This window comes from Prionailurus bengalensis, chromosome B1, assembly GCF_016509475.1.
Source record: "Prionailurus bengalensis isolate Pbe53 chromosome B1, Fcat_Pben_1.1_paternal_pri, whole genome shotgun sequence".
NCBI lineage: Eukaryota > Metazoa > Chordata > Mammalia > Carnivora > Felidae > Prionailurus > Prionailurus bengalensis.
Genome location: NC_057344.1, coordinates 77,298,137 through 77,313,706, shown reverse-complemented (window position 1 = coordinate 77,313,706; position 15,570 = coordinate 77,298,137). Strand labels below are relative to the sequence as shown.

The window sequence follows — 15,570 nt, the reverse complement described above, 5'->3', positions numbered from 1 at the left end:
CAAAACTGTATATGTTTAAAGTGTACATTGTGATGATTTCACATAGGTATACTTTGTGAAGTAATTATAACAATCAACAAATTAATTAAATAGAAGGTGGGAGAGGAGGGGCAGTAAAAGAGAGAAGGGTGAGGGAGAAGTACGCGTGTGTATCCACTGGGGTCGCCACATGGAATATTTGCAGGCAAAGTAAGTAGCTTATAAAATGTGAGAGAATATACAACTTTTGGAGAAGTTTAAGTCGCTCAGCATGACTATATTCTGCAAGAGTTGAAGTTGGGGAAGTAGGCAGACACTTGTGAAGGACCTTGTATGTTACACAAGGTTGGTAAACCTTATATATGTTATAAAGACTGAAAGACTATAAGTAACCACTAAGGTATTTTAAACACAGCATTCGTGAGAGCCTCCAATTCAGGGAGCGCCCAATTTATAAAAATCTAGATACGGGTGAAAAAAAATAGTTGTTTTATATGATTTCTTATGGTGCCAAATAGAATGTTCTCAGAATGATCCATAAACATCCAACTGATGTGCTCCTAGATGCAAATGAAATTTCTTCAAGGAATCTGGATCACAACATATGCCATTTTACTTTTAAGAGGGATTTGAATCAGAATCTATTATATATAAGTCTCTGGTATAATTATTCAGTCTAACTGAAAACTGTAATATAGCTTAATGAAAAAAAAAGTGGATCATAAAAAGATTATTTCAAAGAATGTTTTAGAAAAGACAGGTTAATGTGAGGACACAGCGAGCAGACAATCATCTGCAAGGAAAAAAACCGGGCTCAGAAGAAACCCAAACCTGCCAAACATCTTGATCTTGGACTTTGTTTCCAGAACCATGGAAAAATTAATTTCTATTGTTTAAGCCACCGAGTTTGTTGTATTTTGTTACAGCAGCCCTAGCAAAATAATACACATATTTAATATGTATGTATAAGGTTAAGTATTATGGGTTGTGTTCTCCCTAAAAAGATGTTGGAGTTCTAACCGCCAGTACCTTAGAATGTGACCTTATTTGGAGACAGGATCTTTAGAGAGGTCATGAGGTTAAACTGAAGTCAATTGGTAGGCCCTAATCAATGACTCGTGTCCTTATATAAAGGAGAAAATCTGGACACAGATATAGACATGCACACAGGGAGAATGCCATATGAAGATCAGAGTTATGCTGCTGCAAGACACAGAATTACAAAACTGAGAGTCCTGGAACAGGTCCTGCCCTCCTGTCTTCAGAGGAAGCATGACCCCGTGGACACCTTGATCTCAGACTTCTAGTTTCCAGAAGTGTGAGAAAACAAATTTCTGTTCTTTAAGGCATCCAGTTTGTGGTACTTTGTCAGAACAGCCCCAGGAAACCAGTACAGTAGGGTTATAGGAAAAGTGACTTCTAAGAACTTACATGGCAACTAAAAGTAATAATGTACACTACAATGGATCCCGTAGTGTAGGGTAAAAATTCTGCAGAGAACATTATTAAGTCAACTAACAAAAGAGACATATGGAAAGTATATTAAAGTACTGGATTAATTTAAATTTATGAAATGGTGTTACTGTGGTCATATAAGAAAATATCCCTATTTTTAGGACACATATACTAAAGTTTGGGGGGGGGGGTAAAGGATCATGAAGCATGTAATTTATCCTCAAATGATTCAGTAAAAGTATTGTGTGTGTGTATTTTATATATATATTCATATATGGTTGACCCTTCAACAACATAGGTTTGAACTGCATGGGTCCACTTATACATGTTTTTTCAATAAATATATGAACTTACAGTATCAATATAATACAGTATTATAAATGTATTTTCTCTTCCTTACAATTTTCCTAATATCATTTTTTCTCTAGCTTATTTTACTGTAAGGATACAGTATATAACACACAACATGAAAAATGTGTGTTGGTTATTTATGACATTGGTAAGACTTCTGATTAACAGCAGGCTATTCGGAGATTCAAAGTTTCTGGGGAGTCAAAGTTATATGTGGATTTTTTACTGCAAATGGGTGGGTATTGGCACCCTTAGCACCCTGTTATTCAAGGGTCAGCTGTATTTAGATATGTGTGTGTGTATCATATGTGTATACACACACACAGAGTGAGAAGAGAACAGAAGAGAAGGAGAGACAGCTCAGATAAAAAAAAGAGAGGGGTGTAAAATCTTACCAATAAACTGGGCAAAGAGCTTATGAATGTTCTATGTGCTATTTTTATTCTTGCAACTTTTTGTAGGTTAAAAATATTCTCAAATAAAATGTAGAAAAAATTTTAATGTTCATGTTCAAGTAGGGCATAAATATGTAAACAAAAAAATGAGGAAAAAAAGAGAAAAAGGGAGGGAGAGGGAAGAAAGAAAAAAGAAAATTCAGGAATGGATTTAAGCAAGGAATTCTAAAATACCTCAGAAAAATGAGATGTACCATGTAAAATTCAAGCACTATGACATTTAATATAGTATATATTATTACAAAAAAATGCAAACTAAATTTGCCTTTGCTTAAAAATAAGAAACCACAGGGGTGCCTGGGTGGCTTAGTCAGTTAAGTGTATGACTTCAGTTCAGTCTCATGGTTCGTGGGCTCAAGCCCCGCAACAGGCTCTCTGCTCTCAGTTCAGAGCCTGCTTCAGATCCTCTGTCTCCCCTTTTCTCTGCCCTTCCCCTGCTCGCACATGTACTCTCTCAAAAAAATAAAAGAAAAGAAACCTGAATATCTACCCTTTACAGAAAATATCCTAACACTTATGTGAAATACCTGTTAATAGAAAACTAGACTACTTTTTCATATTTATACAATAATCTCACAACCATTCATTGTTTCTTAGCATTGAAGGTACTATGATATACAACCTAAAGTTTATTTTCTAATGATAGTTCTAAAATATAGAGTGAAAAGAATCAACCAGACCATAAAAAATAATCATGCTGGAAAAGAATGAAACAATCCTCTTCCTTCCTTCCTTCTTCTTTTTTTTTTTTTTTTTTTTGTAAAAGGTCACTTTCTGGCTACTACAACCAAGGAAATTTGCTGGTTTACACAAACATTTTAGCTGGAAAAAGATTTGTTGGATATGTACCACTTATTGGCAAATAAAACAGATATAAATACCACAGTAAGCAGTCACTTACTGGGTATCACTGTGCAGAGAGTTACATGACAGCATCCACAGGCAGAAGAAAACCCACAGCAAAGATAACTTCTCAGGTGTACTGCCACTGTGGGTGACATGACTCAGTGTCAGAAACAAAGGCAGTAAGCTGCCGGAGGCAATGTCTTCCCAGCCCTACAGAGCACTGCCAGAAGCAACAGTGGTCCTGAGAAGAACTAGGTGAGTAAGCATTCATCTGTGAATTCAACTTCCAGTCTCACATTGTGAGCCCATTAGTCTCACTTTTCTTCTTCAACCATTGTCATTAGTCCCTGGCAGAAAGGAGAATTTCCAACTGTACCTGGCAGCACATTACTAAGATGATTTATACAAAGGTTAAATTTTCTATAAAATCTACCTCTTCTTCCTCCTCCTTCTTAATTCTAACCTCTAGAGAACTTAAATTGCTCTGGATAAGCACTAAATTCACCAAAAATGAGGTTTGTTTATTTTTTCCCCTCAAGTCAGCACATTAAGGTACTTCAACAACTTAAAGAAATAAATTAAATTATTCACATATTTATTCATCAATTATTTGTTTGGTACTTATTCTGTACTATCCTGGGGGTTCAGTGGTAATTGCCAGAAAAGGAGATTTACACTCCCTTCCAACCTCAAAACAGTGGGAAAAAATGAACTTCAAAATAATGGCTAACCGTATGAATAAAGATAAACTTAGATCTGTTTTTCATACCAGAAACCAAGGATCAGACACCTAAATGTGAAAAAGTGAAGCAAGTATTGGAAGAAAGCATTAGTGAATTTCTGTGCAGCCTGAGAGTGGGAAAAACTGTATTGGAGAGTAAAGGAATCAGTCTAACATGGCCACTGCCTAAATTTTTTTCACATCCCAATTACTGATGGGTATTTTGGTTATTAACTTGCACTAAACAAATATGCAAGTGGTAACACATAAAGCAAAATTATTTGTCACAAGGAAAATAACTGTCAAGGTAATAAGCAAATTTCTTCTTTCTGGCTAGCACTTTCTTAGCCAAAACTTTTCAGAAATACAAATATAAGCAAAAAAAAAAAAATCACTGTATGGGTAAGTAACTGCCCTTCCAGGGGATTCTGATACAGATTGTGTTTTCCATGTGCCACATTTTAAAATACACTACTATGGGGCGCCTCAGTGGCTCAGTCAGTTGAGCGTCCGGCTTCAGCTCAGGTCATGATCTCGTAGTCTGTGAGTTCGAGCCCCCAGGCTCTGTGCTGACAGCTTGGAGCCTGGAGCCTGCTTCGGATTCTGTGTCCCCCTCTCTCTCTGCCCCTCCCCCACACTCATGCTCTGTCTCTCTCTGTCTCAGAAATAAATAAACATTAAAAAAATTTAAAAAAAATAAAATAAAATACACTACTGTAAGTGATATACTTTACACCTGAAACCAGGATTCTATTTATAAAAAGGAAGAGAAGGTCCAGTAACCAACAGCCTGTGAGTCATACATGTAGAAAACCAAATTGAGAACGAGTTATAGGAAGGCCATAGGGTAGTATGTACAGGTTTTTATGAAAGATTTTGAGGAAGATGAGAGTTACAAGAAAAGCTGTTTGCAAGTTTTTGTTTTATTTTGCTTTTGGAGGAGGTGGTGGTAAGAAGGGTAAGGTTATGAGTTTTAAGATACAGTTTGGTTAGAAAAGGAGTAGAGTCACATTGCAATAAATAGGAATAGCATGTGGCAGGGACTGTGGTAAGAAAATAATGACATAACCTAGGAACTAGAAGTTATTCTAGAACCTAGATGCTAACACAACTTTTGTAGGTATTCTAGAAGCTAGAAGCTACCAATACTCTATGTTCCTAGGTCAGGAGAAAAAGAAATCTGCATTCTCCCACACTTACACACTAAGCTGAAGTCTGCAGGGATGAGAAATCACTATTAGACACAATGCTTTTCAGAATTATGTAGATGGGGTATATGTGAGGAAGAATTATTTTATTATTCTAACAAAGTTTAAAATGCTCTTTATATGTTACGTTATATTTTAGCAAAATATTAATAATGTTAGCAGAAAGTCACTGAAAGTTTTATACTCCAGAATAAACACAGATTTGGATGTTTTTCCAACATGAATGTAGTGTACCTAGGATATAGTATCATTTCACTTTATTTTGCTTGTATAAAACACAATAATATGTCACTAAACAAAACACAGTTTATGTTTCATTTATCCAGAATTCAGATTTCAGGTCTTCAGAGGATCTAGAACATATCAAAACTCAAGGCAATTGAAGGCCACGAGGAAAACAAGTACAAGGCTTATGAGCTTTAAAGGTGGAAGTCACTAGGTCATCCTTCAGGCTTTTACCTTGCCATATATGCATAAAATAATATAACAGCTCCAAGAAAGATGGAAACCTTAACAGAGAAAAGTGATAGGAAGTGACAGCTGACACAGGAAAGAACTCTGAAATGCTGACAGAAAAGCTAAAAGAAAGCAGAGGAATGTGGGTCATTTTAGCTAAGGAACAAAAAGCTTTATATATCTCAATAACTTTTCAGGACATCACAGAAAATATCTGAATATTTAACAATGAGTATTCCACAAAAGGCTATTTAAGTTCAGAATTCTCTGCTTAAGAGACAGGGAAGTGTGTAATCCATTTTATAAAAAGATTTTTTTTTCAAGAGAAACAGTGAAAAACATTGGTATTTGAAAATATAAACTTCAATACTACAGAACTTTTTCTACTTGGGAATTATCCCTTTCCTACATGATGCTGAGTATGTGAGATACTTTTTTTCATTTTGGAATATTTCTATCAAGGTAAGAGTAGCAAATAAAATTAATAAGTATTTTTTCCTGTCTTAGCTTCTTTAGAAGACATAGATTGCATAACGCAACAGTTACATAACACTGTGCAGTGGGTTTATAACATATATAGATGTAATATACTTATGGCAGTAGCATAAAATAGAGGGGAATGAACTGAGCTGAGTTTGAACAAAGTTACTATATCCAACTGAAATTAAGCTAGTATTAATATTAAGTGGATTGAGAATAAACTAAGATGCATATTGTCCCTAAAGTAATGACTAAGAAAACAACTAGGAGAAAGAAATAGTGAAAAAAAAAATTAATGAAATAAAATTGTAAACTAAAGATGATCTGTTTTTTTTTTAATTTTGTTTTAACGTTTATTTATTTTTTGAGAGACAGAGACAGAGCATGAGCTGGGGAGGGGACAGAGACAGAGGGGGAGTCACAGATTCTGAAGCAGCCTCCAGGCTCCGAGCTGTCAGCACAGAGCCCGACACGGGGCTCGAACTCATGAACCATGAGATCATGACCTGAGCCAAAGTCGGACGCCTAACCCACTGAGCCACCCAGGCACCCCAAGATGATCAAGAAAATTATAAAGCGAAGAACAGAGAAACAAAAAGACCCAAGACTAAAGGACCTAATTAGCAAAATGGCAGACATGAATCTAACCACATCAATCATTGCGTTAAATGGCAAAGACAATCAGACTGGATAAATAACTGTATCCATCTATACGCTATCTACCAAAGACACACTTCAGAATCAAATACAAAATAGGTTGAAAGTCAAAGAAAAGAAAACTATATACCATGCAAATAGTTACTGTAAGAGAGCTGTTCTAGGCTACACTAACATCAGGTAAAACAGACTAAAAAATTACTAGAAACAAAGAGGGACAACTTATAATGAAAAAATAGTTCATCCGGAAAATATAATAATTATAAACACATATGCACAGTGGTAGGCTGAAAAATGCTCCCACTGCCCCCCAAAATATATTAAATCATAGTCTCTAGAACTTGTAAATAGTACTTTATATGGGAAAAAGGTCTGTTAAGTTAAGGATCTCAAGATGGGAACATTATTCTGGATTATCAGGGAGGACCTTAAATATAATCACATGTATCCTTATAAGGGGAAGGTAGAGAAAGATTTCACTATAGATAGAAGAGGAGATGGTGATGTGAGGGCAGAGGTGGAGATCTTCTGAGGGGTATGTAATACTCATTTTGGACTTCTTTCACAGAATAAATTTCTGTTGTGTTAAGCCACCATGTTTTTGGTAATCTGTTACAGCAGTCATGGGAAACTAACATATACACCTAACATCAAAAATACACGAGGCAAAAACTGACAGAAGAGATGGTAATATTTGAGGACTTCAACATCCCATTAGTAAAAATGGGCTTAAGTAGATAGAAAATCAGTGAATATATATAAGATATATCTTCTATATAAATAAATAAATTTATTGAGCACAATAAAACAATCTGACCAACTGACATCTATAGAACACTCAATAGCAGAATACCCATTCTTCTCAAGGGCAAATGGAGAATTCTCCAATACATACCATATGCTAGATCATGAAGCAAGTGTCAGCACATCTAGAACAACAGAAATTATACAAAGTATATTTTCCAATCACAATGAAATTAAATTAGAAATAAAAAACAGAAGGAAATTTGGAAAATTCATAAATGTTTGAAAACTAAGCAATATATTTCTGAATACTCCATAAGTCAAAAAAGAAGTCACAAGGGAAATCAGAAAATGTTATGAGACAAATGAAAATACGTAAACAAAATATCAAAATTTAGGGGATGCAAGCAAAAATAGTACATAATGGGAAACTTCTAGTTCTAAAAGCCAGTATTAGTAAGAAAGAAAGAAATAAAAACCTACTTTCCCAAATGAAGAAACTAGTAAAAAAGAAAACTAAACCCAAAGCAAGCAGAAGGAAAGAAATAATGGATATTAGGGTGATCCCCCAATGAAAGAAAAAACAGAAACATTAATACAGAAAAACCAATGAAATGAAAAGCTAGTTCCTTGAAAAGATCAACACAACTGACAAATCTTTAGCAAGACTGACCTAGAAAAAAAAGATGATATAAATTACCAAAAATCAGGGATGAATGAGGTAACATCACTATTAACTTTAGAGAGATTGAAATAAGGCATATTATGAACAACTTTGAACCAATAAATTAGCTTAAATGGACAAATTCCTAGAAACATACAAGTTACTGAAACCGAGTGAAGAAAAAAATTAGAAAGTCTGAATAAACATGTAACAAGTAAAAAAACAAAAACAAAAACAAAACTGAGTTGGTAATTTAAAGTCTTCCTCCTTGGGACGCCTGGGTGGCTTGGTTTGTTTAGCATCCAACTCTTGATATTGACACAGGTTGTGATCCCATGGTTGTGGTACTGAGCCCCACATCAGGCTCCAGGCACAGCATGGAGGCTGTTTGGGTTTCTCTTTCTCCTCTCTCTGTCCCTTTCCTACTCATGTGCTCTCTCTCCCTCTCTCTCTTAAAACACATACTTAATAAAATAAAATAAAATAAAATAAAATAAAATAAAATAAAATAAAACAATATAAATTAAAATAAAACAAAATACAATACAATACAATACAATACAATACAATACAATACAATAAAAATCCTCCTCCAAAGAAAAGCCCATGTCCAGTGGCTTCAGTGGTGAATTCCACCAAATATTTTCAAAATGTCTTTCAGAAAGTAGGGAAAGAGAAACACTTAACCATATCTTATTCTATGAGACCAATATCATCCTGGTACTAAAGTCAAAAATATAAGAAAACTATGTACCAATATTCCTCATGAACACAGATGCAAACATCCTCAAAAGTAATAATTTCTCAACAAAATATTAACAAAAACAACAAAATACCATATATATTAAAAAGATTTATACCATCCAAGTATGATATATTCAAGGACTGCAAGGTTGGTTTAATATCCAAAATCTAATTAATGTGATATATCATATTTCACTTTTTGTTTCTTGTTTGGAAAACTTCCCTATTTCAAGATCCCTATTCCCTATTTCAAATAGGGAAAACTTCCCTATTTCACAAAGGAATCCTTCTGTATTATCTCCTAAAAGTTTATCATTTATCTTCATATTTAAAGCATCAATATACTTTAATTTTTGTTTGTGGCATAAGAACAGTTCTGATCTATTTTTTCCATATTGATATGATTATGGGATGAACTATATTCCCCCAAATTCATATGTTGAAATCTTAACTTCTCTGTAACTCAACATATGATCTTATTTGGAAATAGGATCATTACTTACGTAATTATTTATGTTAAGATGAGGTCATACTGGAGTAGGGTGAGTCCCTAATCCAATATGGGTGGCGTGCTGATAAAAAGGGGAAATATGGACACAGAGACAGATGTGCATAGAGGGAAAATGCTGTGAAGAGACAAGACACAGAGAGAAGATGACTGCATATGAACGAAAAAAAGGCTTAAAGCAGATTCTTCCCTCACAGCACTCACAAGGAACCAACCCTACTGAACTTTGTTCAGACTTCTAGCCTCCAGAATCGGGAATCAGCAAAGTTCTGTTGTTTAAGCCACTCAGTTTGTGGTTTGTTACACTTTGTTACAGCCACCCAAGAAACTAATACAGTAACTATCTCAGCATGAAATCAAAAGTCCTTCTTTTCCCCAAAGATCTGCAACATAATAGATGTCCTGGCCTGTTTCTGGGTTCTGTGTCCACTTCAGTTAGTCTACTTTCTCCTGGTTTCCCCTAATTACTATAGTTTTATAATAATTCTTGATATATAATACAGCAAGGCTCCAAAACCTGTTCTTGTTCTCAGAAAAGGTCTTGGCCATAATTGGTCCTTTGTCCTTTATTACCAGTTTGTCATATTCCAACAAACAAAACCTATTGGGCCTTGAATTGATAGTTACATTTAATCTGTAAGTAAGTTTGGGGAGAATTAATAACCTAACAACATCAAACATCTTTTTTTCTACTTAGATGTCCTTTTCAAACTAGAATTTTCTAAGTTACATACCAGGAGCAAAAGCAAACCAACGACAGTATTTTTGGTGGGTTTTTTTTTTTTTCAAACTTCACACATATCTGCTCCACCCCCCAGAGTTCTGGATCTGACCACTGCAGCGAGTAAAGAAAGGGTGGGAGGCTTATGTCCATAGTTGAGAATGATTACCAACTACAGCCATCATGGCTATTTACATTCTTGGCCACATCATTATCAATGTAGAAAATGAAAAGGCAAGAGGAAAAAGAACAATATCAAAAAATTATGTTAGCCCCTGTTGATTCTATCCCAAAGAACAGAAAAATAATACCTGGTCAGCTCTCTTTAGAAAGATTTTTTAATGCCATTTTCCTCAAAAATGGAAGCAAAGATGTGAATAAAGGTTAAAAAAAAAAGGTGCAAACCCTTTCAAGTCTCAAACCTCTCAACCTTACAGTGTTGCTAAACACTGAAAATTGGGACATAATATGATAAAATTGTATCACTTCAAACTCATTCATCTCAAGCTGCAGCTCTTGCCATTATGTACATATAACAGTTTTTCATTAAGGACATGAGATTTATAGTCTCAACTATTCTGTCATCGCTTAAGATTTGTAAATTTTCCAAATTCAAAGGAAGTTATGAAATACTGACCTAATTCCTTCAGAGATAAAAGATCTATGAAGGTTTAAGGTGAATAAATTTAAATCTTAGCAATAGACAAAAAAAAAAAAAACAAAGTTGGTTGAGAAATCTGAAAATGTTTTTCTCAGACAATAATATAAAAAGATATCATCATTTTTAATTTGTCCATGTATCATCTGAAAAGGAGATAAGATACTCATTTTATTTTTCTTTACCTTCTCAAGGACGTAACTACTCATGTCACCATTCTGAAATAGTAGAGAACACAAAAGCTATAGAAGATACACAAAAGCAAATGTGATTCTAACTGAAAACCTCAGGATAATCCGTCAATAGAAGCCTTGCTTATTAGATTCATGCCACCTCTCAGCCTTTGAGAAGCCTTCCACTTCAAAAATCTAAGTTATCAAAAAGGAAGTAACCTACAAAAGAGTAGGGATATCGTCTGTCTTATTCACTGAATCTAGTTTGCTGGTACAAACATGGGCGCTCAATAAATACCTGTAAATGAAAGAATTATTTTTATTAAAATTTGAATAAATTACACATCCTTTGGCTAAAACAAAATGCTCCACTTCAACTTTTATAAAGAGACCTATCATTACTGTTCAGAGTATGGGTTTCTTTGTCTCTTGAATTTCAACTTAAAACTCCAGGGTTGTAAGAGGCAATATAATATAGGTCCATAACATGAGCATTATATCGTAAAGATAATTGATGAGCAGTCTGAACTCATACAGTGTTATATTATTTTAAAGTATGAAAGCCTGTTTCTCATTTGTATTTCTGAAGCAGTTTTGGAATAAAAATTTTTTTTCTGGTTCAGGTAATATTAAATAACACAGGCCAATCTCTGGGATGTAGTTAAGATTGTTTGGGTTTTACCCTGATTCTAATTGTTCAGAACAAAGAAAATATAATTTATTTACCTGAAAGACTAATCAGACCTAGGTGGGTTTTCCTTCTAAAATACACAGGATATTGTCTTCTGTCCACACATCCTACACTTTAGCCAATTTGCCAATCCTACATTTAGATCTTCATTACTTGCAGAAAGCTCTGAGGATTAAATTGGTTAAGATAAGATAGTAGATAGGGCCCTCTAACAAAAATAGAAAATGTGGCATTACGGGTCCACCATCAAAATCATGCTACTAAAATATGCTATCCCCTTGAATTAATATCTGGGCAAACAAATACATTAAAAAGACGTGCTGGGTATCTTAAAACGAGTATGTCAGTTAATTAATTCTGTGATCCCCTGCTACCAGCGAGTACTGTACAATCTGTTATTATTCACTGTCCTATAGATCATCTGTTCTTGGTGCTGGTTTGTTCCAGGAAGAGAGACAGCTGCAACACTATATCCCTGTTCAACCTGAGGACCATCTGACTTTAATTGTAACACACAGCTTGATGTGGCTCTGGCTATGAGAAGCCAAAGTATCGTCTGTAATAATCTGGAAAAGCAGAAACCTGCCAACAGAGGGCTGAAAACAGGGACTTGTGCTGTCTGGCTGCCTGACGGGCTGCAGGAAATATGATTAATGAGTAAGGTATAATGATATCAGGAACCCGATTAGCACCACAAAAAGGTCACAGATCAAAGTAGTATGCATTTCATGAGCTACAATCATTGCATAAAATCTGTGGACTTGAAGAGGCAACCAAAAAGAGGAGGAGGATAAAATCCTTACTTGATAACATGCTAACAGATACATAAAATACCATACTAATAATGTAATCACTTGTAGAAAGTGAAGAGGAAATTATAAAATGAATCAATACAGACTGCACTTTAGGAGAGCTCTGCTCATCACAGGTGTATAATAAATATTTCTGAAAGAATGAATGAGTTATTGAATTCTTTCATAAAGATACATGTAAGTAAAATCAAGTATCTTTCCTAGTTACAAATGTAAAAGATGAGAGATTTGATATTTGACTCTATGTTTGCATTTAATTTGCAATGAAATTTTTATACAGTTCTTTTAAGAATGCAAGCTCATTCAGAGCCTGAACTATGAAGACATTGTATAACTCACAGAGGAATCACTGGCACAAATGCTTAATACAGTTAATTCTAAGTTATAATGAACATGAGTTGTAAAATCCTATTTTGTATGTAATTTCATACAAAACGGCAGGCAAAACCTAAATCTTATTGAAAACAATTTGTTAACCTTCTTTTCCATGGTGCCCTTGGGAAGCCCATCCCGAAAGATCTGGCTCTTCTGAGGTAAAGGTTGTGAGAGCAGAGATAGGAAGTACTATGAAGAGAGGGGCTTACCCAATTTACACAATTAAATTCTCTTAATTGTCAAAATAATGTTGAAAAGCTTTTAATATAACTTATTCAATTTTTTTTTTCCTTCGGACTAGATTTAAGTAAACACTCTAACAAACTCTTCATACTCTTAATAGTACTAAACATGGTAATAATTAATCGAGATTTGGCTCCCTTGAGACTTAAAATTTTAAATCATATTTAAGAAAGTGTTTCAATAATAAAATGATCTGAACATGATTTAAGTTTTTTTCTTCAAAATATATTACTGAAGAATGAGAATGATTATTTATACCTTTCAAATGTTATATAAATGTTATTTCATATCTACCTAATAGTGAAAATTTTTTTTAAATGGTGATTCAAAAGAAAAATTAAAAAATGAAAAGACAGAGGCACCTGGGTGGCTTAGTCAGTTAAGTTTCTGAATCTGGATTTCAGCTCAGGTGATGATCTCATGGTTTGCAGAATCAAGTCCTGAATCAGGCTCTGTGATGAGTGTGTACCCTACTTGGGATTCTCTCTCTTTCTCTTTCTTTCTCTTTCTCTCTCAAAACAAATAAATGAACATTTTTTTTTAAATGAAAAGACAAGACTAGGAGAAAATTATTCACAAAACATATGTTGGATAAAGAACTTTCACAAAGAATATGTAAAGATTGCTTACATCACATAATGAGAAAAACAACCCAACTTAAAAATAGGCAAAAGATACGAATAGCTCCAAAGAACACTTCAGGGGGTGCCTGGGTGGCTCAGTCGGTTAAGCAGCCAACTCTTAATTTCAGCTCAGGTCAAGATCTCATTGTTTGTGGATTTAAGCCCTGCATTGGGCTCTGTGCTCACAGTGAGGAGGAGCCTACTTCAGATCCTCTGTCTCCCTCTCTCTCTCAAAAAAACCTTCCCCGCTTGCACATGTGCACGCTCCCTCTCTCTCTCAAAAATAAATATTAAAAACAAATTGTTTTAAAAAAAAACACAGATGAGTACAAAATAAGCCTGTGAAAAGGCAGTCAACATAATTAGTCATTTTGGAAATGCAAATTAAAATTACAACGAAATACCTACTAGAGCAGCTAAAATAAATAATACTGACAATACCAAGTCTTAGCAACTTATCATGTGACCCAACAAGGAAACTCCTAGGTATCTATCCTAGAGAAATGAAACCAGATCTTCACCCTAAGACATATGCAAATATTCATAATAGCCTCAAACTGGAAAAACCCAAATGTCCATACACTGGTAAATAAATAAAATGTATTATATCTATACAATAGAATATTATGCAGCAATACAATATGCCATAATACATATGCAACATGGGTGAATCTCAAAAATATCATGCTAAATAAAAGAAGTCAGGCACGTATTACATGATTTCATTTATATAAAATTTCTAAAAAAGTTAGAAAAAAATGTCTCTATAGAGACAAAAAGTCCCAGAGCAGGGACTGACTGCAAACAAGTACAAGTGATGTAAGTGTTCCAAAGCTGCATTGTGGTGATGGTTATACAATTGTCTAAATTTTCTAAAACTCAAAGCAATGTGCACTTTTAGAAGTAAATTTTGGGGCACCTGGGTGGTTCAATCTGTTAAGTATCCAACTCTTGATTTTGGCTCAGGTCATGATCTCATGGGTCATGTGATCCAGTCCCACATCAGGCTCTGCTGACAGCACAAAGTCTGCTTGGGATTCTCTCTCTCTCCCTTTTTCTCTGCCCCTCCCCTGCAGGTGCACACTCTCTCTCTCAAAAAAGAAAAAGTAAGTAAATAAATAAACGTTAAAAAAATAAAGATTAATTTTATGGTATATACATTATACCTCAATAAATGTACTTCAAAAGGGTAATTACTGAAATAAAAAAAAAGAACTTGTGGTATAACTATACCTTCTATTGACTTCCAATAGTCTCTGAGGGGTGGGAGGGAATCACACAGCCATAGACAACTGTCACATTTAAAAGTCTGACATCTCTTTCAATGTTTGCTACAACTAAGCTTTGTGTTGGGCTCTCATTTTAATTATAATCTTCCAAATTGCATGGGGTAAAAGTAAAATAAAACATGTACCTGAGGACTATGATAGAATAATGTTAGGTACTACTTTCTAAGTGCCTACTGTAAGCCAAAGAATATTACATACATAATTACAATTTTATATTCATAATTTTCAGACTACATATAAGGAAACCAAAGCTCAGAAAGATTAAATTGCCTGAAGTCCCATAATTAGCAAAGTGATTATTCAAGATTAGAAAGTTGGTCTAACTCCAAGGACTATGTTCTTTCCATTTCCCCTGCATTACTTCCAATATACATAAAACGTGAAATTTCAGTAACAATGGGATTGCAATTAGGATCTGGAAGACAGGATTAAAATATAAATGTTGAGGGGCACCCGAGTGGCTCAGTCGGTTAAGCATCCGACTCTTGGTTTTGGTTCAGGTCATGGTCTCACGGTTTCGTGAGTTTTAGCCCTGCATTGGGCTCTGCGCTGGCAGCATGGAGCCTGCTTGGGATTCTCTTTCTCCCTCTCTCTGCCCCTTCCCCATTTGTACTGTCTCTGTCTCTCTCAATATAAATAAACAAAACTTAAAAAAATATATAAGTGTTAGTATAAAAGGTCAGAAATGTCACTTAGAAAACTAAAATACAATAATTT

General features: G+C 34.6%; 1 protein-coding gene across 8 annotated transcripts in view; it reads right to left on the bottom strand.

The window, feature by feature from the left end:
* LRBA (LPS responsive beige-like anchor protein) overlaps positions 1–15,570 on the bottom strand; it is a 786,930-nt gene that overhangs the window by 129,840 nt on the left and 641,520 nt on the right. The window lies entirely within an intron of this gene.